Source organism: Sturnira hondurensis, unplaced genomic scaffold, assembly GCF_014824575.4.
Source record: "Sturnira hondurensis isolate 20B ecotype Veracruz unplaced genomic scaffold, ASM1482457v3 Scaffold0022910, whole genome shotgun sequence".
NCBI lineage: Eukaryota > Metazoa > Chordata > Mammalia > Chiroptera > Phyllostomidae > Sturnira > Sturnira hondurensis.
The window spans coordinates 12,541,127-12,566,658 of NW_028095541.1; the positions used below are offsets into that span (position 1 = coordinate 12,541,127).

Below are 25,532 nucleotides of genomic sequence, written 5' to 3' on the forward strand. Positions count from 1 at the left end.
TTAATGCACAGGAATAGATACAGCCATCATTTGGTGTGAAAGAAGGAGCGGATTTTTACTGCAACACTGTTTAACCTATAATATTTTGGACTGTGAAGAAAAATGGCCCATATATGTTTTCCTAAATTACTGTACTATCATGAAATTGAAAGTATATAGCCTACAATTAGGGAAGTGGGACAAAATCTCATTTGTCCAGATGTCAGGTTATTACACCATAAAATGTTACAAAGTCTAAGTTTCAAGAAGTTACAGGATGTCCTTGCAAACCCAGACACTTTTAGCTGCCAGATACTAAGTTTGAGTATATTCCTTCCCCGTATTGAAGAAAACAAAAATTGAAAATGAGTTATGACTAAATCTGAAGGTATTTAGAAGGTTGTGAAAGTTTAAACTTAAAAAAAATTAACTCTTGGGTACAGCATTCTTTGCTTGCTTGGTTCTTTTCTTGTTTTCTGATCTTGTGGGGACATGATTTGATCTTTGCTGTTTTATGTGAGTTGAGAATCCTCTGTCCCTACAATGAGACCAATAGGTGAGAGAAAGCCTCTGCCATTGGGACCTGGAAAAGGTCATTTGGTGCTGGTTAGAGTCTGGCTGGGGCAGGAGGTCATGACTCTGCTGTATGATCGATTGGTGAAAGGTCGTGTCTCTGCCACTGGGACCTGAAAATGGTCATTGGATGCAGATGAGAGTCTGGCCGGGATGAGAGAGTGCCTCTACCACTGGGGCTTTGTGCCGCTGGTTCCTGTTAGAGTCTGGCTGGAATAACGGCTCGTGTCTCTGCCAAAAGACCAATGACACACTAATGGGCAAAAGGATGTCTCTACCATTGGGGCTTCAGACCACTGGAGACCTAGAAAAGGTCCTCTTGTGACCAGTTGGTGTGACCTGTTGATGTGAGAAAAGATTGGGGAACTAATTCTAGTCCTCTTACCTTTTCTGAAACTATGTTTTTGCTTTGAATATTGCTTTGTTTCTGGCTTGAAGGGAAACTAAGGTTTTTGAGGATTAAAACTTCACGATAAATAGGAAAATATAAGACATAAAGATGCAATTTTGGTAAATATTAGAAAGACAAGGATTTCCCTTCATGCTTTATATTTTCTCCCTACCCGAGCCCTCCGAAATTTGGCAGTCTTAAGAAATGAATAATAGCATAAAGTTTCTTTGCATAAAACCAATTGTCAATGGTATAGTTGTTAACCAAAACTTTGGCTGGCATGTCATGCTTGAAGGAGGCATGCCTGGATTCTCGTTGTCACCAGAATGCCTTGAGCAACTTAGATGGACTTTTCAGGTTAACAGAAACCCGCTGGAGAAGTAGCCTGTGACCTTGGTTGGTAGTGTGGTTCATGACAGTTTTTCCAGGGAAGGAATGAAGGTTACTTTCCTAAAAGATGGCAAAGAGGAATGTTAAGACATGATCAAAAAAACACCATCGAGGACTACTTGAGGAATATAAATATTGCAGACAAAGGCTAATGGCAATTGTTAGGCTTGATTTCTGTGCCCTGAAGGGCTAATTAAAGCTCAATCTAAAGGTTTCTTGTACGAATTCCAACAAAGCAGACTTAAAGAGCCTGTGTGATTAACTGCTACTCTTGTGTTTATGCAAATAAAGAGACAAAAATTAAGATCCTACTTAATGCAGTCTTTTTAATGACAATGAGGGTGATCTTAAGAAAAAGAGTTAGTTTTTAAGGAAAATCACAATGCTCAGTTGTGAATATCGGACTCTAATGCAACAAAACTTTACCTTCAAAGTGTTGTTTTCACTTGGAAGGTGACCTGAGTTTGGGACATCACCAAAGATGTCTAATTTGCAAGCATAAAAGAATTTGTCAAACTGTCACTTCTTAACATTGTTCCAGCAAAGTCCTTAAGATTGGATGTCCTCAAAAGTCAGTCTTGCAGACTCAGAGACTGGTTTGTGATTTGTTATGTGATTTAACCCATGTGTTTTTCCTTCTGTTTTCATAGGGTGTGCGCCTATGACCTCATTTACCTGGGTGATTGCTTACATATTATAGACCTCATTTGAGAAGCCCATCTACCTTTCTGCCTCCTGAGACTCAATGGTTTGACTAAATAAAGGGTTAATTTGGTAAAATATGGGGTGGTCTACTGACTCCGCTTGAAACTACTTTCTTTTCTGCCCTAATGGTTTGGACAATAGGGGGGAAATGTGTTAAAGGGGGCAATCCTAGGATGTTGCCCTCAGCCCTAGTGAAGTGTAACGGACAAAAAGACTTCGGACAAGTGTGACACGCCTTGCACACCTTCCTCCAAGGAAGCCACTCTTTCTCAATCAGGGACATTGTAGAACTGGTCCCTACCTTTGCCATTTAGTTGTTATGGTTCTGATTGTGCATGCTAACTCTCTTGCCAAATTTGTCACCTCCAACATATGACAAGGATGCCAACCTGTCTGGCAGTGCCATCCTTTGCACATCACACTTGCCACTGTCCAGGGACAGCCAACTGACTGGGACTTTGCAAAATATTTCTCCCTCATGTGAAGGCTTCCCTCCACCCCAAACCCTCTTTTTATTAGGTATCTCTGGACCCAGGGGATAGATAGGACTACCCCTATGGCCAAAAGATATTAATTCCAAAAGATTGAGACCATCGCCCATTGTCTTTGTAAAGTTAAAAAGTTCAGAGGTGTTAAAGAAAAGAATATAGAAAGGGGGTCTGGCCAGATCACTGGGAAGCAGGGGTAATCTCAATCCAGCGTGAGAGAGGATTACCTTCCCACTAGAAGAGGACAGGGGACGGGGAGAAATGCCAAGGCATTTGGCAGATGGAAAGAGCAGCCACAGCAGGAGGAGGCTGCCCAAGGCAACTGTAAAGAGTCAGCATGCACTTGCCCAGAAGCTGAGCAGTTCATGACCCAGCCAGAGTGTGCATGTACTGAGGCTGCACGGGGTCAAAAAGGTCAAAACACAGGTGTGTGGTGGAGGTCAGCAAGCCACAGCAGGCCTGATGCCTTGCCCCATGCCAAGATGTGTATGCACCTGCACATGGCCAGGAATTCTGCTCTCTTGCAAAACATGGGGAAAAGTCAAACATGGCAGACATTAGCACACATTGGTTGAAAAACTAGACACTCCCACAGAGCATGATATTTGGGGGGGGCTTTAAAAAAGAATGGGTGCAAAAGCCTTGCTCTCTTGCTTGCATCTCACCCTCAGTTGTGGAGCACTCACGGGAGTGCTCATAGGAGACCAGCAGACACTGGGCCCACTTGGGGCTTAGGCCTTGCACAAGCGGGAGTCAGCTCCTGGAGGAAGAGTCCCATGCTGGGACATGCGCCTTGTGGGGCACAAGCCCTTGGGGTGCTGCAACCCTGTGCAACACACGGCCTGGGTCCTGGACTGCTTCCATTCTCTCACTCTGAGAACAGCGGCCAAAGGCTGGGAGCAGCACATGGAGCATGAGCAGGGAACATTCCTGGGCCCCAGGGACACAGGCAGCCTCAGGCACTGGGGCCCCACAGATGGAGCGTCTCTTGCACAATTGTCTGGAGTGATTTGGCAGTGTACCCCAGATCTCAGGAGAGGGAGAGGTGGGGAGAGAGAGAGAGAGCACTGCTTGAGGCAAGGGCAACATTGAAACACACAAGTGCACACCAGAGAGAGAGAGAGAGAGAGAGGGAGAGAGAGAGAGAGAGCCTGAGGATGGAGACCCATTCGTGTAGCCACCATGAGCTCCAGAAGGACAGATAAAGTGGGGCGAGGTATCTGGACACTGACTCTGGTCCTGGCAGTGGCTGCTTTTCTGTGCTTTGTGGATGACGTTGGCTCATAGCAAGAATGCTCACAGCCCCTCAATTGGGGACTCTGTTAATAAAAGCCTCTTCCCTTCCCCACAAATCTTCATGCTGTGCTTCAGGTACAAGCATACATGACAGCAACCAGCTGGACCCCAGGCTGCCCAGTTACAATATTATTGTTATATTTCGAACAAATTAACAAAAGAGCCAATAAATGCAATATGCCTAATTGTGGATAGGGAGGTGGTGGTGATGCAGATGATGTATGCTGATGAAGAGAAACTTTCTTGAGGACAACATGATTTGAGAATCCAGCAGCAGGCTCTGCTCTGTCCTGTGACCAAAGGGACAAACTGCACACTCTTTCTGTCCCATTGACTCACACATGATCACAAGAATACACCCACCCATCACCCACCACTGCTGCAGGCCTCATCACCTAGTACTTAGTGCATTTTGCAGACCAGAAATTTGGGCAGAGCTCAGCGATCCCTCTCTTCTTCATGGTATCAACACTCACTGTTACTCAGCTAGCAGATGGGCCAGTCTAGAGAGTTCAAGATTCATGTATCTATTGCTTTGGTGGGCTGGTTGGAAGGCTAGGTCCAGTGGAACCACCTGTCACCTCTGCAGGGCAGTCAGACTGCTGGCAGGTTCAAAGTGCGCGGAAGTCAGTGTTGCAAAGCTTCTTACCTTGTCTTGGAATTTGCAGAACATCACTTTCACTGCATTCTATTTGTTAAGCAAATTAACTTATCTCAAGTTCAAAGGCAGAAGGGTCAGAGTCTATATCTTAGTGGGAAGAAGGGCAAACCCTGGGAGTATCATTAACCTACCATGCTGCCCTCAGAAACCCGGTTCCAGCATCATCACCAAAACATTGCACTGGAGTTGTCTGCCTTCCTGGGTGCTCCCACCGTGTACTGTGCCTACTTCTGCCGTGACCTGCGGCACCTTCACTGTACACATCGCTTTATCTGGTGTTGCCCCTGGGCTGTGTGCTCCTGTGGAGTAGGGACTAACTTTCATCTAGTTTTGGATCTAAGTGTCCTTGTGTAGTGGCTGGTACTGGAATGTGCCATGGTAAAGCTTGAGTAAATGGATGAGTGGATAAACCAACAAACAAATGAAAAGGAACAACCTCTGCCCATTTGTTTTAAAACTCTGATACCTCAAAAAGCAGGAACCATAGGTATTCCCTTGTATGCCCAACATGTAATGCACTGCTTCACGCTTAGCTGATACTTAATGAATGCTTGTTGAAAACCCAAATATACATGTGCACACTCTTGGGCCATGCTCTCCAGCCATGGCTGAGAGGCCTGGTGCTGTGGCCCCAGCATGGTGAGAAGAATATCTCAAGCTGGAGCCTGAAGCTAGAGCAGATTGAGCTGAAATCAAGGCCTGAGCACTGGGACTTCTGATTACAGTGGATAGGGCCAGGAAATAGAGCAGGCTGTTCCTGAGAGCACCAAGAGAAAGGGGCAGTGAAAGCGGGACTGAGGGTGGGGGGAAGGAAGAGAGTTTAGCTCTCCTACGCTGAGCCTGTCAGTGGGGAGAGCTTCAACACACCCACACAAAGTGCCAGTGTTTATCAAACTCGGGACACACAGACCTTCCTGAGGACACACGGAGTGCACCTGGCACAAAAGAAAACACATTTGGATCCAGTTCACATGAAAGAGCTTTGAAAAGGGGGGAACTGGCCACAGGAAATAAGCACTGCGTAACGTGGAGCCATTCATTACGGTGAGTGAGTGGTAAACCAGGAGTTGACTACATGACTATTTTAAGTCTAATTTAATTTAGCGCTTGGATGAGGGGAGTGCTATTTATAAGGAATGATACCGACTGCAGCCTCGGTCTGGGAGCAGGTGGGAGTTTACCCAGCCTCGGGATGTGTGGCCCACACAGTTCCCAGGTCCACCCCTGTCAGGAGGAGGCCCACGCCCTGCCTCAGACCATTAGTCAGCACTGAGCCCACAGAAGCCATCAGCCTGCAGATAATAGCTCTGCTTGAGCTCATTGAATCAGGCATCAGGCCCTGCTTGCTGAGGCCGCTGAGTGGTCACAATGTGCCCTGAGCTGGGAGACCCAGGGCTTTGCCCTGCTTGGCCTAACCCTTCAGAAAAGACAAGGTGAAATGGTTTGTGCCGGTGGGTGACCCCCTTCCTCACATAGACTGTTGGTATCTTCCACTGGCCACAAAGAAACTGTGTCCACGTGCCTCCCTGAATTGGAGCAGTGACAGAGCTGAACTCAGCGACAGGCCCCAGCTTCATTCCCGGAAACCCATGCTTAGATTTCCCAGACAGGCCAGGTTGCCTGGGGGGACTTTTTCTAGAACAAATTGAAGACATACACCCTGACCTGAGATGCAGCTGCTGTGACCAGAGCCCAGCAGAGCAGAGCCACCACCCTGGCTGGAGAAGGGACAAGGTCTGCAGAATCACACCAGGCAGAGAGGGGCCAGGCAGCCAGAAGTGGCCTCAGCTGTGATTGATTTCCTCAAAGAGATGGAAGGGACACACAAACCAGGGTGGAGCACACAAACCAGACAGACAGCTTTGCTGGAGGTGGCAGTGTGGCATGGAGCAAGTTCCACAGGGGCCTGGTGGGAGCATGATTCTAGCAGTTACCCTAGAGCTCATCCCATGCCCACTCTGCAGTTCGAGACTTCGGACACTGATCAGGACACAGGCACCGACAGGGGGAACTCAGCACCACACTCCACATTTGGTTGGGGTCAGACCCGAAAAACAGGCGTCTGGAAAATGCCAAGTAGGGCTGATACCTGGCAAGCAGCGTGTTGTTCCCAAGCCTTCCTGGCACAGTGCCCACCCCTCCAGTTAGTGCTGTCCCTCCGAGCCTGGGCATGGAGACAGTGACACATTTTAAATTGGATCTGTCCCCTTTTGTGAGATGTCAGACTGTCACCAGGGACCCAACTTTGCCTTTTGTTTGGTGGCACAGTGATGAGGGTCTCCCAGGCTCCCAGGCCTGGGTAGCCAGGCATTGCTGAGCTGGGGCTGGGCCTCAGGAGGGTCCAGTGCCACTCGTGGTCCCAGAACAGGGGCGAGAAAACTTTCAGGGCAGAGCAATTCCCATGAAGCTTTCTCTTGCCTAGAGAAAGACAAGCTACTGAAGTTTATTTTTCCTTTATCCTCTTTGATCATTGCCTGGTGAAGATGAAATTGACAGGGCATAGGTTTTGAAGGGTTTTTACTTGTCAGTGAGTCAGGTAAGTGGCCTGTGTTTCTGAGTGCACCCGTGACGATATTGCACCAGCCAGCAGCCCAGCTCCCAGAGTGGCACCTTGGCATGCCTGGCTCTTGCTCTTTGAGGTTCAGGGGCATGTTGGCCTGGTCTCCTTAGCTTCCCTCCTGGCCCCATCCCTCCAGGAAAGCAGGTGAGGGAGCAAAGGCTGGACTCCCTGGAGCCTGCAGACTTGCAGACTTTCTCAGAAGCATTCCTTACTTCCTGGGAGGGAACAGCCCACTTTGCTATTTCCCTGGTTTCCAATGCCTGCTTCCCTCTCTGCACCTCGCAAGGGGATGTGGGGTGGGAGGGGTGGCCTCCCTTCTGGAGGGAGGGAGCAGCCACCCTAGAGCCCGCAGTCACCTCCAGGCTCGAGGTCCTTCCCATTGGCTTACATCCTTCTTCTCCTGTTGGGTGGCGGCAGTATTTTCTAACACGTGACGCACCCCTTCACTCTCAGGAAGATTTGTGGAGACCACTTGGCTTCTTCTTTCCCTCTGTGTGAATGGCTGGCCCAGAGCTCCGCGTGACATTCGTGTAACTGCAGGGACCTTCACTGAACAATGATCCTGTGTATTTGCAGGTCCCACCCCCTTCCTCCTATCTCTCTTCCCACAGAAAGCCTCTTTTCGCTCTTTCTCTCATCTTTTGAGTTTATACCTCAGGGGGGCTGTGATTGGGCCCCTGAGCTTGAGACATGGATCAATAGGAATCAATGAATTTAGAGAGAGTGAGTGAGTGAGTGGAGTGCGTGTGGGAGAGAGAGAGAGTTCACACTCTTCCTACCATCGTGTCCTGCTGCTTTGGACGATTCAATCACTTATACAAAAAAATTAGAAGAACAGGTCCATGCTAACATTATGCAACAATAGCAGTTTAATGATAATGAATACAGCATGGGTCATCCTCAGGCCAAGAAATGCCAACACATATAAAACTCACTATGTACCAGGAGCTCTTCCAAGCACTTCACATACATGAACACACATTAAGTAAGCTCACTGTGATCTTTCAGGTTAGTACTGAAAGATCTAACCTGAAGAACCGAAAGAATTGCCATTCACCCCGGTTTTCACTGAGGGGCCCACAGGAAAGTCTGAGACAAGATAGCAAGTGGAGCCTTCCAAGTTTCTAAGGAACTGAAAGCTGTTCAGGATCTTTCAGGGCAAATTATAGAGTGAGGTGCGACATAGGGCTGTCTGAGTGATTTGCCGTGTGCTTAACAGAAGTTCTCATTTTTTCTAAGGGTCTTGAACTGATCGAAGGCCACGCGGAACCTCATTGTGAAGGGGCTGCCACGTTGCGTATGTCCAGAGAAGAGTGAGGGCAGGCAACAAATGACCCTTGGGAAAGGCCTCACTCAGAGGCCGGTTGTCAACAGAAAACAGTTTTGTGGCCAGTGAAGACCAGGAAATGCCACGTGAGCAGACTAAAAATTTCTTTATTACATATTTCTTAGGTAATATTACCAGAGCAACCTATTTATGGGGTTTTACAGCTTAGGATAAATATATATATATATTTTTAAAGCGTATCTCTGTTATACAGAGTCGTGATACAAAAATGACTTATAGGGCATAGTTTTCAGAAAGCAGTTAGCTAGACTACCCCTGCTTTAAACTTTCCTATTGAAATCTATAATATTGGCATGAGAAGATATGGCTTAAAAAATCTCCTGATCAAAACGTTTGACATCATCACAGGAATAGTTACCGTCCTCCGCAGAGGATTTTTTTGTAATCTCCTTTGGTTTCATCCAGGATGGCTTGGCAGGGGAGATGCCATACAGCCTCTGATAGCATGCTTTGATGTCATTCAGGTCGATTTCAGAACGGGAAACCATGATCCTGATCAGCGTCTTATGACGTGTTCCGAAACCCTTCAAGGCCTGATGAAGCTTCTCAGAGAAGAACATTGGTTTGTTTGTGGCACACTTCATGACTGTTACGAAGCATTTCTCGGTGTCGCCTTTCATCTCCAGTTCCAGAACTTTGTTCACGTCATGCTGACTGTACTTGGTGTAGCTCTGAAACACTCTGCGAAGGTGGGGGCAGCCTCTGGTGGTAAGAATGGTGTGGAACACGTTCACATCGGTCCTTTTTCTCTTTTCTCCGGCTTCATACAATGCCCTGGCATCTGAATCAACCAAGTCTTCATTTACGCTGAGATCCTCATCTCTGTCACCCTTAGCAAGAAATATATATATATTAAATTAAAGAAAATACAGAGTTAGAAAATAGACTTCTTACATTTTATTATCTTGGCACACATTATTGAGAGGGTTGCCGTCTAATAATGGACTTATTGCTTTAGCATTATAACAGTTTGACATTCTGCTATGTTTTATGAATAAGTATAAAGGCAAAATGGCAACAGCAATAAAAACTTCTCACTTTTTAAAAATGATGATTGTATGTTTACTTTGTAAGAAAATGTTACAGTGTTTTCCAGAGTGGCTATACCATTTTACTTCTTTTTTCCTCAATAAAACTTTTTAATCTAAATAAATAAATAAATAAAAGTTTCTTTATTACAGAACTTCTCAGAGCTCTGAATAGACTAATGTGCACTGTGACTCTCCTACAAGGAAACGGCATTTCCTCAGCTCGTTCGGCCACTTCGTGAGGAGACACTCATGGGACCAATATTCCATGGGGTGAATGTATTTTGGGAAACAGGTCTGACCAAGTCAAACTTTCTTCTTTTAAGGTTACTGTCAGCTCAGTCTGGCCTGGAACTAGAGGCATCTCTGCTTGTCTGTAGAGGCCCAACGTACGGAGCTATATAAAGAAAGATTTGGATCTACAGTCTGAGAGACACAGCAGCACAGGGGGATCTCGGCTCCTGCTGTGTCTGGTGAGGCCCCTCCTCATGCCCTGAACTTTGCACCCGTGTACCTGGAACAGAGGTTCTGGTTATCAGTGACACTCCAGAAGGAAAGTAACAAGCTTGTTTATTTGCCTGCACAGTGTCCCCAGCCCGCACAGCAGATGGGTAACAAACATACTGCGTTCTTTGTTTAGGACCCCTGTGAGTCCAGAACTGCACGCATGCCTGCAGGAGAGCCTGGCCGTGTGAACACTCCCAGGGCTTCCCCCTGGGACCAGTGCTATTGGGGGAGTTACTGACTGAACTTTGACTCAACAACTTCACTGGGAGGAGGGCCATCCACGGGGAGCAGGCAGTAGAAGAGGGTGAGTCCTAAAGGATTCCACAGGGAGCTACTTATGGGCTGACGGGGAGAAAACCTGAGGGTGGGGAGATCTCTCACGGTAGCTCCAAAAAACAATGTCGCACACACTGTGCTTTGAAGCCTTCCAATGAATGCTCATTGACCATCTCACAGAAGCTTCCTATAGAGTGAACGCTCTCACGCACAATCTATTCTCACCGCTTCCCCAAGGTACGCACTTACTCCTTCTGACTAAAGACACTGGTCTTCCTACATCTGTTCTTGCTCACCACCTGAACCCACTCCCAGATCCATCTTCCTAAAACATTACTTTCATCTTGTTCACTTCTCTCCTCAAAACTTTTGAATGCCAGTTTGAATACAAGTCTGCATCATTTGTCCTCTCTCGCTGCAACAGGGCCCTGACCCAGCCCCGTATTGCTCCCCTCTCCAAAACACCTATTCACAAAGGTATATGCACCCCAATCTGCACTGCAGCATCATTCACAGTGGGCAAGGCATGGAAACAAGATGATTTGATAAAGAAGATGTGGTACCTATATACAATGGAATACTACATGCCTGCAACAGCATGAATGGGTCCCGAGAATATTGTGCTAAGCAAAATAACTCAGAAAAAGCCAAGAACCATATGATTTAACTCCTATGCAGGATATGAAACTGAAAGCAAATGAACAAATAAGACAAACAAACAAAACCTCATGGACACAGACAACAGTCTGCTGGCTACCAGAGGGAAAGGGGGGTTAGAGGATGGTAAAGGGTAAAGGGGACAAATATATGGTGAAAGAAGGAGATTTTACTTTGGGTGGTAAACACACAGTGCAATGTGTAGATGATGTGTTAGAGAATTGTACACTTGAAACCTATATAATTTTATTAACCGATGTTGTCCCAATAAATTTAATTTCAAAACTTGCATAGCCACTGGACACTCTGGCTAAATTCCTACTTACTCAGCTTCGTTGATGTTGGTTTCCAGCCTCAGGTCCTTTCCAGAGTGGTGTCAGCAGGAATGCTGGAATAAAGACTTCTGAAAATTTCCTCCACAAAAGCAATGAGAGCAGTGGCAAAAAATTGTCAGAATCGGCTTTTTCAGAACTCAGGTAATTAACCAAAGGTTTGCAGCAATTGAGGAATGTTTACCTAAGAAAAAAGGCAGGATCTCAAGAAGAACAGTGAGCTTCGTGGTGTTTTAACTCATCTTATTCTCATTTCCTACTCTCTGGTTCCCCAGTAGCCTCAAAAGTCACAGCCTGCAAGCAGCAGCCAGATAGAGGAGGGTGAAGCCTCATTTCCACACCTGTCTGGTTGCTTCCTGGAAGAGTCCTCTGGCAAGAGTTGTCTGTACTTGACCTGACTGGGAGTTCACCCAGTGTAGTCCATTCTTTCACCTTCATGGTATTTCTAGAATGAAACAGGGCCATTAGACTGACTGGAGTGTCCTTGGCCCTGGGATCCAGATGTGTCCCTCCCTACATTCTTCAAATCATCTTTGAAAGTCACCTGCTCGGTGAGGGTTTACCTGGACACACTATTGGAAGTTACACTTCCTATTTCTGTTCCCTGCTTCATTTTTCTCCAGAGTGCTAATGTACTGTCTATTTTCTTTATTTATTAGGCTTATCATGTGTCTCTCCCAGTAGAATGTAAGCCAACACAAAGGTGGGGTTTTCTTTGTTTTCTTTGGTGCTGTATCTTCAGCATCTAGAATGGTGCCTGGAGCAAAATAAGTGCTCAGTAAGCATATTTGGAAGGAACAAGTAAATGAAGGTTTGGAAAAGAAAACATTGACAGAAATGTCATACATCTTGTTTAATTTAGCCTGTTGATGCTTGATAATTAATTGTAATACTGAAAAGAGTTGGGAATTTATTTGTAGGTGAACCTGCTCATTGAGTCCTTAATAAGCTCTTCCAGATGGGAGCCAATGTTTTGCTCCCATCAGCACCTCCATACTGGGTACACCACATTTTTGTTAATCTATTTGAGCCCAAAGCCTGGCCTTTTTCCAGGAAGTCATACGAATACAGAAGCCCTCAGAAGTCCCCATGAACCACTGATGGTAAAGGAGAGAGATTATGTCCCAAAGGCAGTGATTATTTTTGTTTGGTTGGTTTTGTTTGACAAACAAGCACTTCAGAAGTGACACCCCAAATAAACAAGCCCCCTTGAGGGACAGCACACATTCCAGCAAGAGTGACTTGCTTCTAGAAAGGTTTTCAGGGTTGGTATGATAATGTTTAATAATCCTACACCATGGCAAATTTTAATTTTTGGAAGGAGAGCTTGTTTTTGCAAATGGCCCAAAGTCTCTTAAAACAAAATCTAGTGAGTAACATGGCTGAGCACTTTGGAACATATGGAATGGGTCAAGTTTATGGTATAAGCTGAAGGCTGAAAGCTCACTTCCTTGCAAACAGTCTCTTCTCCCATCTTGGTGATCTGTCCACTGAGCTGCTGCTGCTGCTGCTGCTGGGTCCCTGGAAGCAGCCAAGCCTAGTCCTTCTCCAGACATGTTAGGATAGAGGCTTCTTTGAGAGGATGAGGGACATATAAGCGAGAATGATACCCTCAATCCAGGTGGACTTTGAGAAAGTGAGAAGTGGCAAGGTCTCTTGACAAGCCTCAGCAAGAGCTGTTGAAGGACAATCAAAGGAAAGCCTGTTAGATGTGCATCATTAACCAGAATGCTTTTAAATTGCCAATAACTTCCTGGTTTTTGCAGCAGAGCTCAAAGAAGCAAGCCCAGGCCATTTCTGTGTGTGGTTGACCATACCACCAGGGACAGACAAGGTAACCCAGGTACCATGATCCCACATCTTATATCTTTTCAATTCTGCTCTGTATTTCTAGGATCTCAACAGTCTCTCCAAAAGATGCTCAAGTACCAAGTGGGAGTGCTGGGAAAATCGATTCCTGGACTGCAGTAGAGACTGTCCCAAAACTATCGTGGGCCAGAGGAGTGATGAGACTTTCTGTCTCTTCCTTCTCCGGCCCTTTTCTTAAAAGATTAGGTCTTTGGACAAGGATGGAATAGGCACACTTCTCTCTGTTCCTCCTGTTAAGTACAAATAAAACCCTGGAATGAATATGTATTTACATTAATATATTTACATTTATTAAAACATTAAATATAAATATTTAAAATATTTATAAAATAAATATATTTATGTAATTACATACATATACACCTCAAACATAAGAAGACTCTGAAATGTATGGAGAAGGCAGACTAGCCAGGGACCTCAGGACTCGAGGAACAACAGGGCAGTGAGTCTCCCTGCACTTCCTTTTACCTTCTATATCTCATACTGGTGCTGGAGATGCTGGCAACTGAGAAACACCAATGGGAGCAGTAAAAAATAAAATCAACAGACCCAGAAAAAGCCTGCTCTACCTAGGCAAGAAGCAGGAAAAGGATCACCTGGCAAGATGTAAAACTTTTATAGCTAAACACCCCGAAAAGGACTACACTCACACTGCCACCCCCTCAGCAAAGGCAGGATGAGGAGCCTCACTTCCCACCTTCCCAGGCTGTAATGAGGTCCCTCTCCTGCCCAATAGGTGGCATCTAAAAAGACTGAATGAGGATCTGGGACTTTCAGCAGTTACCAAACTCCTACTCCAGGGCCAGTGGAGACTATGTAGGGACCTTGGACTTCCATACCCACCCAGGAACAATGGGGTGTCACAGGAAGATGGGTGGGAAGCCATAATTTTCACCACTATCCAGAGTTCTGCCTTGCACCGGCCCATGTATTATTAGTGGAAGTTTTCTTAAAAAAGAAGATTTAAATAAAATAGAGTCTCATAACATAATACCCAGATTCGGGATACAAAGAAAAACTCATTCACCACACGAAGAACCAGGAAAATCACTACAAGTAAGAAAAGCTATTGAACAAACACCAATACCAAAGTGACACAGATGTTTGAATTATCTGACAAGGAATTTAAAGCAGTAATCATACAAATGTTCCAAAAGCAATTACAAACACACTTAAAAAATCCCAGCCAAGATATAGACGATTTAAGGAAGCTCTAAATGGAAGTTTTAGAGCTAAAAAATATGAAAGCCAAAATATTTTTAAATGATGTTGATGGGCTCAGAAAAAGAATAGACAGGACAAAGGAGAGGATAAATAAACCTGAAAATAGAAAAATAGAAATTATCCAGTCTGAAGAGGTAAGAAAATGGACTGGAAAAAAAACAGAATCCCAGAGATCTGTGGGGCTATAATATAAGATCTCACATTCATGTCATCAGAGTCCCAGAAGGAGAGGAGAATGAGGAGGATGGCTAAAAAAGCATTAAAGGAAATTCCAAAAATTTAAATTTAATAAACTTAAAGATCCAAGAAGCTTAATGAATTCCAAATAGGATAAATCCAAAGTAAACTACACCAAGACACATCATAGTCAAACTTCTGTAAACTGAAGACAAAGAAAAAAATTGAAAGTATTAAAAGAGAAACAAACAATACCTTCCTATTGAGGGAAAAAGAATTTGAATGACAGCAATTTCTCCTCTGAAACCATACAGGCCATAAGGAAATGGCACACATCTTCCAGCTGCTGCAAGAAAATAATTGGCAACCCAGAATTCTGCATCCAGTGAAAATAATCCTCCATGAAAACAGAGGACATCAAGACATTTTGAGATGAAGAAAAGCCAAGAGAATGTATGGCCTGCAGACATACCCTAAAATAGTTAAAAGAATTCCTTAAACAGAAAAAAAAGAACAATGAAAAGAAAAAAAACAATGGAAGAATATAATCAGGAAAATTCAATAGACTTCTCTTGAGTTTTCTGTATCATGTTTAGTTGAAACAGGAATTAAAACACTGCTGCAGCTCTAAATGTACATAGGGAAAAATCTTAAGACAGTTATATTATAAACAAGAGACCGTAAAGGAAGTTAAAGGGAGGTAAGCCCTAGGTACTTGACTCAAACGGGTATAAGGTCAACAGCGGTAGCAGCAGTAGACTATTATAAATTATGTATGCATGGTGGAATACCTAGAGCAAGCACTAAAACATCTATACAAAGACATACACTTGGAAACACTATAGAGAAATCACAATGGAATTCTAAGAAATGGTCACATAACCAACATTAAGACAGGAAAACAAAAATAGAAAGGGAACAAACAGAAACAAAAAAATTAAACTTGGACCCTAACATACCAATAATTACATTACAGGTAAATAGTCTGTGATTCTATTTATAGATCATTTTGAAGTTAACAAAATGAAAGAGATGGAGAACAGAATAGTGGTCCCCAACGGGTAGGAGTGATGAGAGGAAGCGGGGAGGTCTCTGTGGTGACTGAGTTCTAGACGCTGACAGAAGCAACAGCTGCACAAACGTGTGCCCCTGAGAAAATGACTCTTAAAGAGAGATGAGCTTTGCAAGACTGAGCTTGGAGTCCTGATTTCAACAGTCTGGACATCAGATAGTGTTCTTTTTCAAAATGGCTGTTCTATGTTCTTTGCGTTTCCACAGGAATTTTAGAATCAGTAGACAGTTTTTACATAAAAAACTGCTGGGACGCTGGTAGGAATTGTTTTAAATCTATAGCTAGATCAATTTTGGGAGAACTGACATTTTAATAATATTATGAGTATAATATTATTTAATAATATATATAATAATATAATATATATTATTAGTAGTATTATATATATATTTAATAATATAATGTTATGAGTTAATAATAACTCATAACAAGGTATATTTCTCAATTTATTTAGGCTTTCTTTCATTTCTGTCAGCAAAGTTTTGTAGTTTACAGAGTATAGATATTGTATATCTTTTGTTATATTCATTCCTATTGCATATTTTTTATATTATTGTATCCAGAATTCAACCAATTTCAGATTATTTATTGCAAGTATATAGAAATAAAATTGATTTTTTGTATATTGCTATTGCATCCTGTAGGCTTTTAATAATTCACTGATTCACTGATCGTGTTGATCAGATATGGTCATATGGCCTATAAGTGAAGATAGCTTTGCGTTCCTGATTTTCTAGGCGAGAGCCTGTGGCACAATGTGGAACAGAAGTGGCGAGAGCTGATACCTGCATCTAATTGCTGATCTTAGAGAAGGACTAGGATTTGGTCCTTCACCATCAGTTATGTTGTTAGTTATACATATTTTGTAGATTCCTCTTGTTAGGTTGAGAACATTTCCTTCAACTACCAGTTTCCTACAGGTTTGTTTGCTTGTTTAATCAGGAACAAATGTTGGGTTTTGTTAAGTGCTTTTTCTGTGGCCGTTGAGATAATCATATAATTTCTTCTTTGACTCGTTGGTTTTAAGTGTGTTGTTTAATTTAACAATTCTTTGGAGATTCTCCAAATATCTATTATTGATTTATAGCTTTCTTCCACCATTGTCAGAGAATGTACTTTGTATCGCTTGAGTCTTCAAATGTATCAAGACTTGTGTTATAAACTGGAGTATGATATATCTTGACAAATCTTCCTCGTGCACTTGGAAAGAATGTGCACTCTGCTGCTGGTGTGTGAAGAGATCTGCAAATGTCAATCAGGTCAAGTTGGTTGACAGTGATATGCAAGTCTCTTATCTCTGCACTGATCATTGGCTAATTATTGACAGAGTGGTATTGAAATCTCTGACTGTAATTTTGGGTTTGTCTATTTATTCTTGCAATTCTGTCAGATTTTGCTTCATCTATTTTGAAGGGCTGTCATTCAGTGCACATACATGTAGAAGTGTTATGGCCTCTTAATTAATTATTCTCTTTATCATTATGAAAGGGCATTTGTAAATCCTTATAAATCTTGTTTGTTCTATAATCTCCTTTGATATTAATATCTTCTCTCTAACTTTTTTTGGTTAGCTGTTAGCATAGCATATCTTTTTTCTTTCTTTTGCTTTTAACCTACTCTGTCTTATCGAAATGGCATTTCTTGTAAGCAGCATAGAGTCTGCTCCTGATTCCATTGCTCAGCTTCTTCACACTGTAGAACAATGAACAGTGTCTATCAATCTTGCTTCTCTCTAATGCCCCGGTTTTTCCCTTGACCAGGGTGGGGACTAGGTATGGGCAGGTAATGGAATTGGGCCAGGGCGTACAGAGAAAAGTTTCACCCTGACACAAATTGTACTCAGTAACTAAGGTCGAATGCCACACACCACATGTCAGCTGTATGACCTTGGACAAGCTCCTTCACGACTCCAAACCTCAGTTTCTTCATTAACAAAAAGAGTGGAATAATATTGGCTTGGAGGGCTATACATAATCTGTATATAATTCCTTCCCCAGGGTCTGGAGCTCATTTAGTGATAGATACTATCATCATCATTATTATTTTTATATTAATGCATGTACCATTCAAATGCATATATTTACATTACAAATCAACCTCCTAAGTGAGCACAAAGCAGCAATCATACATTCTTTTTAAATTAACTTGCTGTGCCAAGGAGGTAATAAAAAGAATAAAATCAACATCATTTTTCAGTGTGCCTCTCATAAATTAAGCATGGAGGCTAAATCCCTCTTTTCTGAGGCTGCAAACACTCCTGCTGCAACCCCTGTGAGTGAACAGGGCCAGATGGGGAGGGCAGGGCATCCTTGTCTGCTGCTCCACCCTGTGCCCTTCTCAGAGGGGAGGCTGCTCAGGGTGTTTGTTCTGCAGCTGCGTGATTATGGCTCCAGCCACGCAGAACCCTGAGAGGGAGCAAGGCCCTAGAGGGAGCAGTGCCCTTTTCAACAGGCACTGCCAGTGGGTCCTTTCCATCTAACCTATAATTCCTGCCTCTTCTTGTAAAGATAGTTCATGCTCTTCGGCAGCACATGTAACACACAATGCCAGGTGACAGTATTCTCCTGCAAACTTCAGCAGGGCCACACTGTGATGTGCTACTAGATTCATCCAGGCACCTAAGCAGCATTTTTTAAGCGTCTTTCCCATGAACAACCTGACAAGTTCTTGAGCTTCATTATAATTTCCTTCTAACAGAGTTGGAAGGAAAAGAGTTGGAGGGAGTTATTAGCCAGATTTGTAAGGCTGTCTCCTGAGAAAGTAGGGTTGAAGAGGGGCTGACCTAGACAACAAAGTGCATTGGTTAGCCACCGAGTAAAGGGGAAAGAGATGCCCCCCCCATTTGCAAATACAAAAAATACCCTTACCCAACAACCACTGTGTCTGTGCTCTCAGCGGAGGGCTGGCTGTGTGTCTACAACCTGAGGAAGCACTGCTTTCCCCCAGCGGCTTCCTCTCCGTGTCTTCAGAAGCCTACCCTACAGTCCCATTTCTGCATATTTATCCAAAAGAATTGATATCAGGAAGATATCAGAACTCCTGTATTCATTAGAACATCATTCACAATAGCCAAAATGTGGAAATAACATCAATGTCCATTGACAAATGAATGAATAAAGAAAATGTGGTATAGCCCTGGTTGGATGGCTCAGCTAGTTGGAGTATTGTCCCATGAACCAAAGGTTTCAGGTTTGATCCCCAGTCAAGGTGTATATGGGAGGCAACCTATCAATGTCTCTCTGTCTCTCTATCTTTCTATGTCTCTGTCTCTCTCTCTCTCCTATTTCCTCTCTCTCTAAAATAAATCAGCATATCTTCAGGTAAGGATTTTTTTAAAAAACACCTTTTGTAAGCAAAAGGTGTTTTGCTTACAAAACACCTCAGGGCATGGGAAAACGTCAATGAGACAGCATGGGGTGTAAAAACCCAATTCTTCAACAATACATACACTGTGAGCCCAATTTTTTAAAAAATGAAATACCAGAATGCTAGCTATAGATCTGTAGCCAGTGGAACTGTGAATGATACTAATTTTCCTTCTATATCACCTATATTTATTTTCTATATTTCTCAAAAGTGCTATACTGAGCATATGGACAAAATGACCTCTGTGAGCAGAAATGAGAACAATAAATGTCATAGAAGTTAAACTGTACCCACTCACAGCAGCACCGCAGGCCCAGTTCACTGATTTCACCTCGGTTTGGGAAGCTCTCTCCACATGCATTTGGAGAGGGAGACAAAGGCAGCAGACAGAGTCTGTGAGGAAATCTATTGGAAACAACATCCTGAATGAGAAAAGCGACAGAACCACCTCCCTAAAAGCAGCTCCAAATGGCCATTCAAATAGTAAAAATGACGCAGGTGCTGAAAACAAAGTCCCAGCTTTCGGTCGGAGTTTCCTGAGCCAGGGAAAACAGCAAGTGAGGAAGAGGAAGCCTGTGCTCCCTGATGTCCCCAGGGAGGGCCCTGCAACTGCCACCTATGCCAAGACCTCTGCTCTGCCTCTTGTCACCCCAGTTGCAGGGTCAGCTCCACGCCCCAGGTGCCCCAGCAGAACCAAACTATTGCTCTGCTTCCTTCCCAGATGCCCAGGGTGTGACCACCATGCTCTGCCTCCAAGGAGCAGGGTGGCATTTGGATGGGGACCCACTGGCAAGCCAGGGTGGGGGCTGGGCACACGTTCCCCCTCGGGCCACCTGCTTCCTGCCAGGCGGCGCAGCCAGGAGCCAGCCAGGCAGACACAATGGGCAGGACCCACGTCAGATTTGTAGGGAAAGAAAAGTACTCTTTGTGGACTGAAAGATCAGGACAGGATATCTATAACCGTTTAAAGAAAAGCCCGGTCTACAGCCCCTCCCTCCCCAAGCACTTCCGAAATGTCACGCAACAAGCCAGACTCTTTAAATATCCAAACCCAGAATAAATGTGCAGGCAGCATTTCCCCCTCAGCCGGCCCACCAGCTGCCAGCTGAGTCAGAGTATTGAAGTGTAGGAGCTGGAGAGGGCTTGCAGGTCACCAAGCTCAAGCTGAGGCCACAGTGCTAGCACTTGGCTCCCACCCTGTGTGACCCCTCTCCCAGGGGCTTCCTGCCCAGGACCAGGCTCACTGGGGCGCCCTTCACCTCTGTGCCATGCTGCCTTCCCCCCTCGGGCCATGCCACACTTTTAAATGAGCTGTAGAGTCCAGGGAGGCATCATGACTGGACATAAGTTGCCCAACTTGCTCATGGCAGAGCAGGAGCTAAAGCTGGACTCCTCCCCTCCTGTTCTTTTGCTGGACACATGGACATTCGGACCTGATGACTCTGTGGTGGCCGTCCCAGTGATAGTTGTGGAACACATTTTCAGATCCTTACAAATAGATTTAGATGGGCATTTCTCTTAAGAAATTTGGATTGCTATATCTGTAAGGGTTTTTCTTTCTTTTTTTTTCATTAAAAAAATTGTGGGGGTGGGCTCTGGTTGAATAGCATCTACCAGGCCTCAAGATGTGAAACAGACAACAGAAGAGCTGATCTAGTTGAATGGGAGGGGGGGTCCAAGGGCCCACAGCTCCCTCACCCACAGCCCGCAGGTCCTCTTACCCTGTGTTCTGGAGACATAGCCTGGGATTCGCGGCTCTGAGTGATGGTGTGTGAAGCACTGGACCAATTAGTGTCTTATGAACTCACTTACCTGAGAATCTCAGGTCCATCGTTTGTGACTCTGGACAATGAAGGAAACATACCTAGGGCTCTACTCAACCCTTCTCTGCAGTCTGCAAGCAAATGAGGATGAAAAGACATCTGAAAACTCTACCTGGATTCAAATGCAACCAGTGGTCAACAGTGGAATGGAGCAGGCCCGAGCCCAACATAATCACCAATTCTTTCATCTAACAGAAATTCAGGGAGCTCTTACTACATGCCAGCCTCAGTGGTAGGCACGGTACATTATGGACAGAAAAGTAATTCATGGTTTACCCCTAAGGAGGCTTGTATTCTAAGAAAGTCTGACATATAATTACAAAGAAAATTAGAAAGACTTCAGGTACCATTTTTTCCAGAGACTCATGAGCAAGAGCTACCCTTTCCAGCCAGGATGATCACCAAAGGCTTCATGGAAGAAGCACCATTTGAAAAGAGTGTGGTTTTGTCAGATGGAACTGGAAGAGTAAGGTACTTCCCAATGAGGAAGCAGCATGTGCAAAGGCCCAGAGGCACTCTGGTCACACCAGCTGTGCAACTCTCAAAAGATCGTTCACAGAGTTTATCAAGTCAGGGTCACCCTCTGGAATCAGCTACACAGCGGCCCTGCTGGAAAGCACAGATGCGTTCAGGAAATGCTGAGCTGGACTAGGCAGCTGGAGGAATCTGCGCAGAGCAGTGAAGAGAGACAAGGCGGAAAGGTAGACGGGAACCAGAGTGCGGAAGGTCGGGATAGCAGGCCACTGTGACTCCACACTACACACAGTGGGCAGTTGCTAAGTGTTTTTGAGCAGATACGTGACAACAGAGGGAAGCGTTAGGAAGCTGAGCCTAACAGGTGGGAGGGTGTGTGGAAGGAGTCGGAAGGACGGAGGCTGGTGCAGTGGTAGAAAGTGACTGCCGCAGTGAGAGCAACCAGTAAGGGAACATCAGAGGGCGCAGCAGGACTGGTCTGGGTGCCTGGGGATGCAGTAGGTGCCTTTTGGACACTCAGGAAAGTGACAGGGGTGCCTGGGTTGTGTGGGTACATGGAAAGTTTGACTGCAGGCCTGGAAGGTTGGGGGCGTTGGAGAGACAATCAGTTTAAAGTTCCAGCTCAATCCAGGAGCAAGGCCTCCCCGCGTCTCTGCACAGGCATGACCATGAACCGGCCTGACTTTGGTTGAGGGTTTTTGATTCCAATAAACCTACACTGCCTCCAATCCACCCAATTCTTTCCCCTTAGCGCCTTCCAGGGAGCACAGGGTTCCCAGGCCAGGAAAGCTGAAAACAAGACTTCCTTACAGCCAGTCTACAACTGAAGAGCAAGAAAGGAGACCTCCTGGACCCAAACTTTCCAGCTGAGCAGTGCCTGTCAGGGTGAACAGTTGCTGGCCACTTGGAATATTATTTGAACAGTTGGCAGATAGGAACTGTTTTTACAACAACCTATCAAAACAAACCCAAGAAGAACATCTGTGAGGCCCAAGCCTTCATCGCTGAGAAAGGTGACCTGTCAGCGAGGCGAAGGTCCCACAGGTGGCCCGAGGTGGGGTGGCCCCAGGTGGGAGGACGCAGAGCTGACTGGGGGGTGGGCCAGCCTGCAAACGAACTCTGAGTGAGAAGCAGAAATACTCCTGACAGGCTGCGCCTCCCTCGATGCGGCGCCCGGCAGGGAGCCCTGGCAGCCCCAGGGCCCATCCAGGCGGGTCACTTAGATCCTCCATATACCCTAAGTGAACACATCAGATGTTATTTATGTATAGCCATTGATCAAAATTTGTGTTATTTATTATGGTGTTTATAAAAAATACATTGTAGGTGGCCTGTCCTTCCCTGACTCTCCAGCTGCGGTAGGAAGTTCTTCTGTGCAGACTTCCCCATTTTGTTTAGCTTATTTTTCCTCCTCAAACATTTTAACTAACGAGGGCAAGGATAACAACTGTTCCTTATTTAAACCCCGGACGAGTTGGAAGCACCTGAACCTCCTGAACCTGGGGCAGGGAACAGCTTTCAAAACAAAATTCTTCAGACCGTCTTATAGAGGTTCTATCTGTGGTCCTGGTGTGCACAGGGTTTTTTAAGCTGGGAAGGGCTTTTCCACACGCAGAATTGCTTCCTTGCCTCTGTTCTACTCTCCTGTCCCCTAAGTAAAAGTTGCAAATGCCCTGCACTGTGTCGGTCATTTGTGTGAAAATGAAACGCACCCTAAGATTTAAGAACAAGGAAGCAGGTTGGAAGTTTGGGGTGGCACGTTCAATTAAAGGGCATGGAGAGCCCTCTTGGTGCAGAACTAAGGCCCCATTCTCTAATCAGTTTTATTAGTAATAAAGAGGGTATTTTGATCTTAAAAGCCATGAATTTCCCGTGGGTGAGAGTGCCAACTGCAGACTGGCGGTGTAACGAAGAGGACTGTAATCCTAGACCCAGAGCCCAGGTCCAGGCCCCTGAAACCTCCTCCCTCAGCCCCGCCTCAGCCCAGCCCCTCTGCGCTGCCCTCCCCCTCTTCCTGAGCAAGGGGAAACCCAAGGCCTGGGCCCTGGCAAGGGCGAGGGCCAAGGAGACAGGAAGGGCCCTGAGGGATTTCCTCTCTGTGAGGCTTTCACTGGTTGGGACAACCTCGTCTCTCAGCCACCACAGACGTTAGGTGCTCCTTGGAAGGGCCTGGGGAGGGGTGTTGGCGGAGGGGGGGCGGGGGCGGGGGGGGCGGTGCCACCCTACGGAAATGTTGCCAATGTGGGGAGGGGTTTGGGGGCTCTCTGTCGGGGACTCAGAGATTGAGGTCGATGAAAGTGCAGAAAGAGGAGTCCAGGAGGGAAGCCAAGAGAGCTTTTGGTTGTGTTTTGGGGCGAGGAGGAGGCTGAGCGGAGGGCAGTTCAAGGCAGGATGGAGTGACTCTAAGAAAAAGGTCTCAGGGGCATAGAAGATTCAGAGAGAGTCCCCAGGACCCTCTGCTCACACAGCCTGCAGCCCTGGGGGCCCGAGAGAGAGACCCAAGTCCAAACAGCGTTCCATCCAGGCTGCGGGGCCAGGCCCTGGGCTCCGGTGGGGAAACGAGGAGGAAGCTCAGAGAGCCTCAAGCTGTTAAAGGGAAGCCGTGAAATTGGGGAAAATACAGGATCATGTCTTTATTTCCACTTATTTTTTATTTGACACAGTTATAAGAATTTCCCAAATTGATTTAAAAAAAAAAGAACGTGGAAAAATGACAAGCAGCAACGCGGATGAACTCACAGACATAATGTTGAGTGAAAGAACACATAAGGTGGTTTCCATTATCAGGACGTTCCGAGGGGAAAAAAAAACTGATCTATGGGGACAGAGGTGTGAACAGAGGATGCCACTGGGGTCCTGACTGGGAGGGGCCATGGGGGAGCCTTCTGGGCGCCGGAAGTTTCCGTCTTGGTTTGGGTTGTACACAGAGTATGGTGTGTGGAAAATCCTGGTGCTGTGCCCAAGAGAGCTAGGCAGGTCACCGCAGGTCGGTGCACCTCAGCAAAAACGGTGCTGGAGCGGAGCGGTGTCACCCTCGCGCATTCACTTCCCATTGCTGCTGGAACAAATGAGCACAAACTTGGTGGCTTAAAACAACACACATTTCTTCGTAGTGGAGGTCAGAAACTGACCATCAGAGTCAGCAGAGCTGGCTTCCTTCTGGAAGCTTCACAGGAAAATACATTTCTTTTCCTTTTTCAGCTTCTAGAAGCTGCCTGCATTCCTCGGCTCATGGTCCCTTTGCAGATCAGATCACCCCTACTCCGGCTTCTGCCATCACATTTCCCACTGCCGTATCTTCTATCCTCCTGTCTCCTCCTTATAGGGACCCTTGTGATACCTTTGGGCACACCAGGGTAATGAAGAACAGTCTCTCCATCTCAGATCCTTAATTTAATCACATCTGCACAGTCTCTTTTGCCAGAGAGGGTATCATCAAATCTGAGCTTTAGACACAGACATTTGGAGGAGGGGTGTTACTCACCTGTCACTATAGAACTGCACGGAGGTCCAGTTCCCTGTGTAAGAAAGTGCCCCTTTCCAGACCACATCAGACCAACACACGCGTTAGGTTAATGAATGCCAGCTGCTGTGGAAACACCCCACCCCCCAAACCTCCATGGCTTTATACAATACGCAGCGGTTTGTAACCTGCGTCTGGCATCCCAAAGAGTTCTTAAATGGAATTCAGGGGGTCTGTGAACTCAGATGGGAAAAATTACATCTTTATTTTCTCTAAATTTAGCACTTCCTTCAATAATAAATCACATTAGTCTTAATGGTACCTGTAATGTTGTCACCAGTGGAAATCAAAGGTATTTTCACATCAGTTACAGTCGTCGCATCTGTCAGAAGATCACTTGCACTCATCACTGCTTCAGATGTGTGGTAGTTATTAAATCTTTTCCTGTGTCTTATCACTTATTAATAAATTAATGAAGAAACATGTATTTTAATTTGTTGTAATTGTATACTTTAATTACAGTATTTGAGTACAAATGTTAATCGAGTGTTCTTCCATTTACAAACTTTTCTGAGAAAAAACTCTACAGGTGTCACCACATTGACAAAGTGGTCCGGGGCACACACACAAAACAGGTTTAAAACCCCTGGAATACGGGTTTCCCTTTTGTTCCTCTAAGCTTGGAAGCAATCTGAGTGGCCCCCCCAAGCTGAGCCACCCTGTCTGGAACATGGAGCCTGACAGTGGCCCCAGGGGGCTCATCGACCCAGGTTCATTACTGGGCTCCCCCAGCCTCTCTTAAGAAGTGAGGATTTCTTGTTCAGACCACAGCCTTGGGGCAGAAGTCAGCCCAGTTCTCCAAGGAATTCTCTG

The 25,532-nt window shown here is 45.3% G+C and overlaps 1 long non-coding RNA gene across 1 annotated transcript; it reads right to left on the bottom strand.

Moving 5' to 3' along the window:
- Positions 1 to 284: 284 nt before the first annotated feature.
- Positions 285 to 8,758, bottom strand: LOC118980502 (uncharacterized). Its single transcript, XR_005065111.1, has 3 exons — positions 8,485 to 8,758; positions 4,917 to 4,919; positions 285 to 294 (listed from the first exon to the last, which is right to left on the bottom strand). It is a non-coding gene; the product is annotated as an uncharacterized LOC118980502 (long non-coding RNA).
- Positions 8,759 to 25,532: the final 16,774 nt, after the last annotated feature.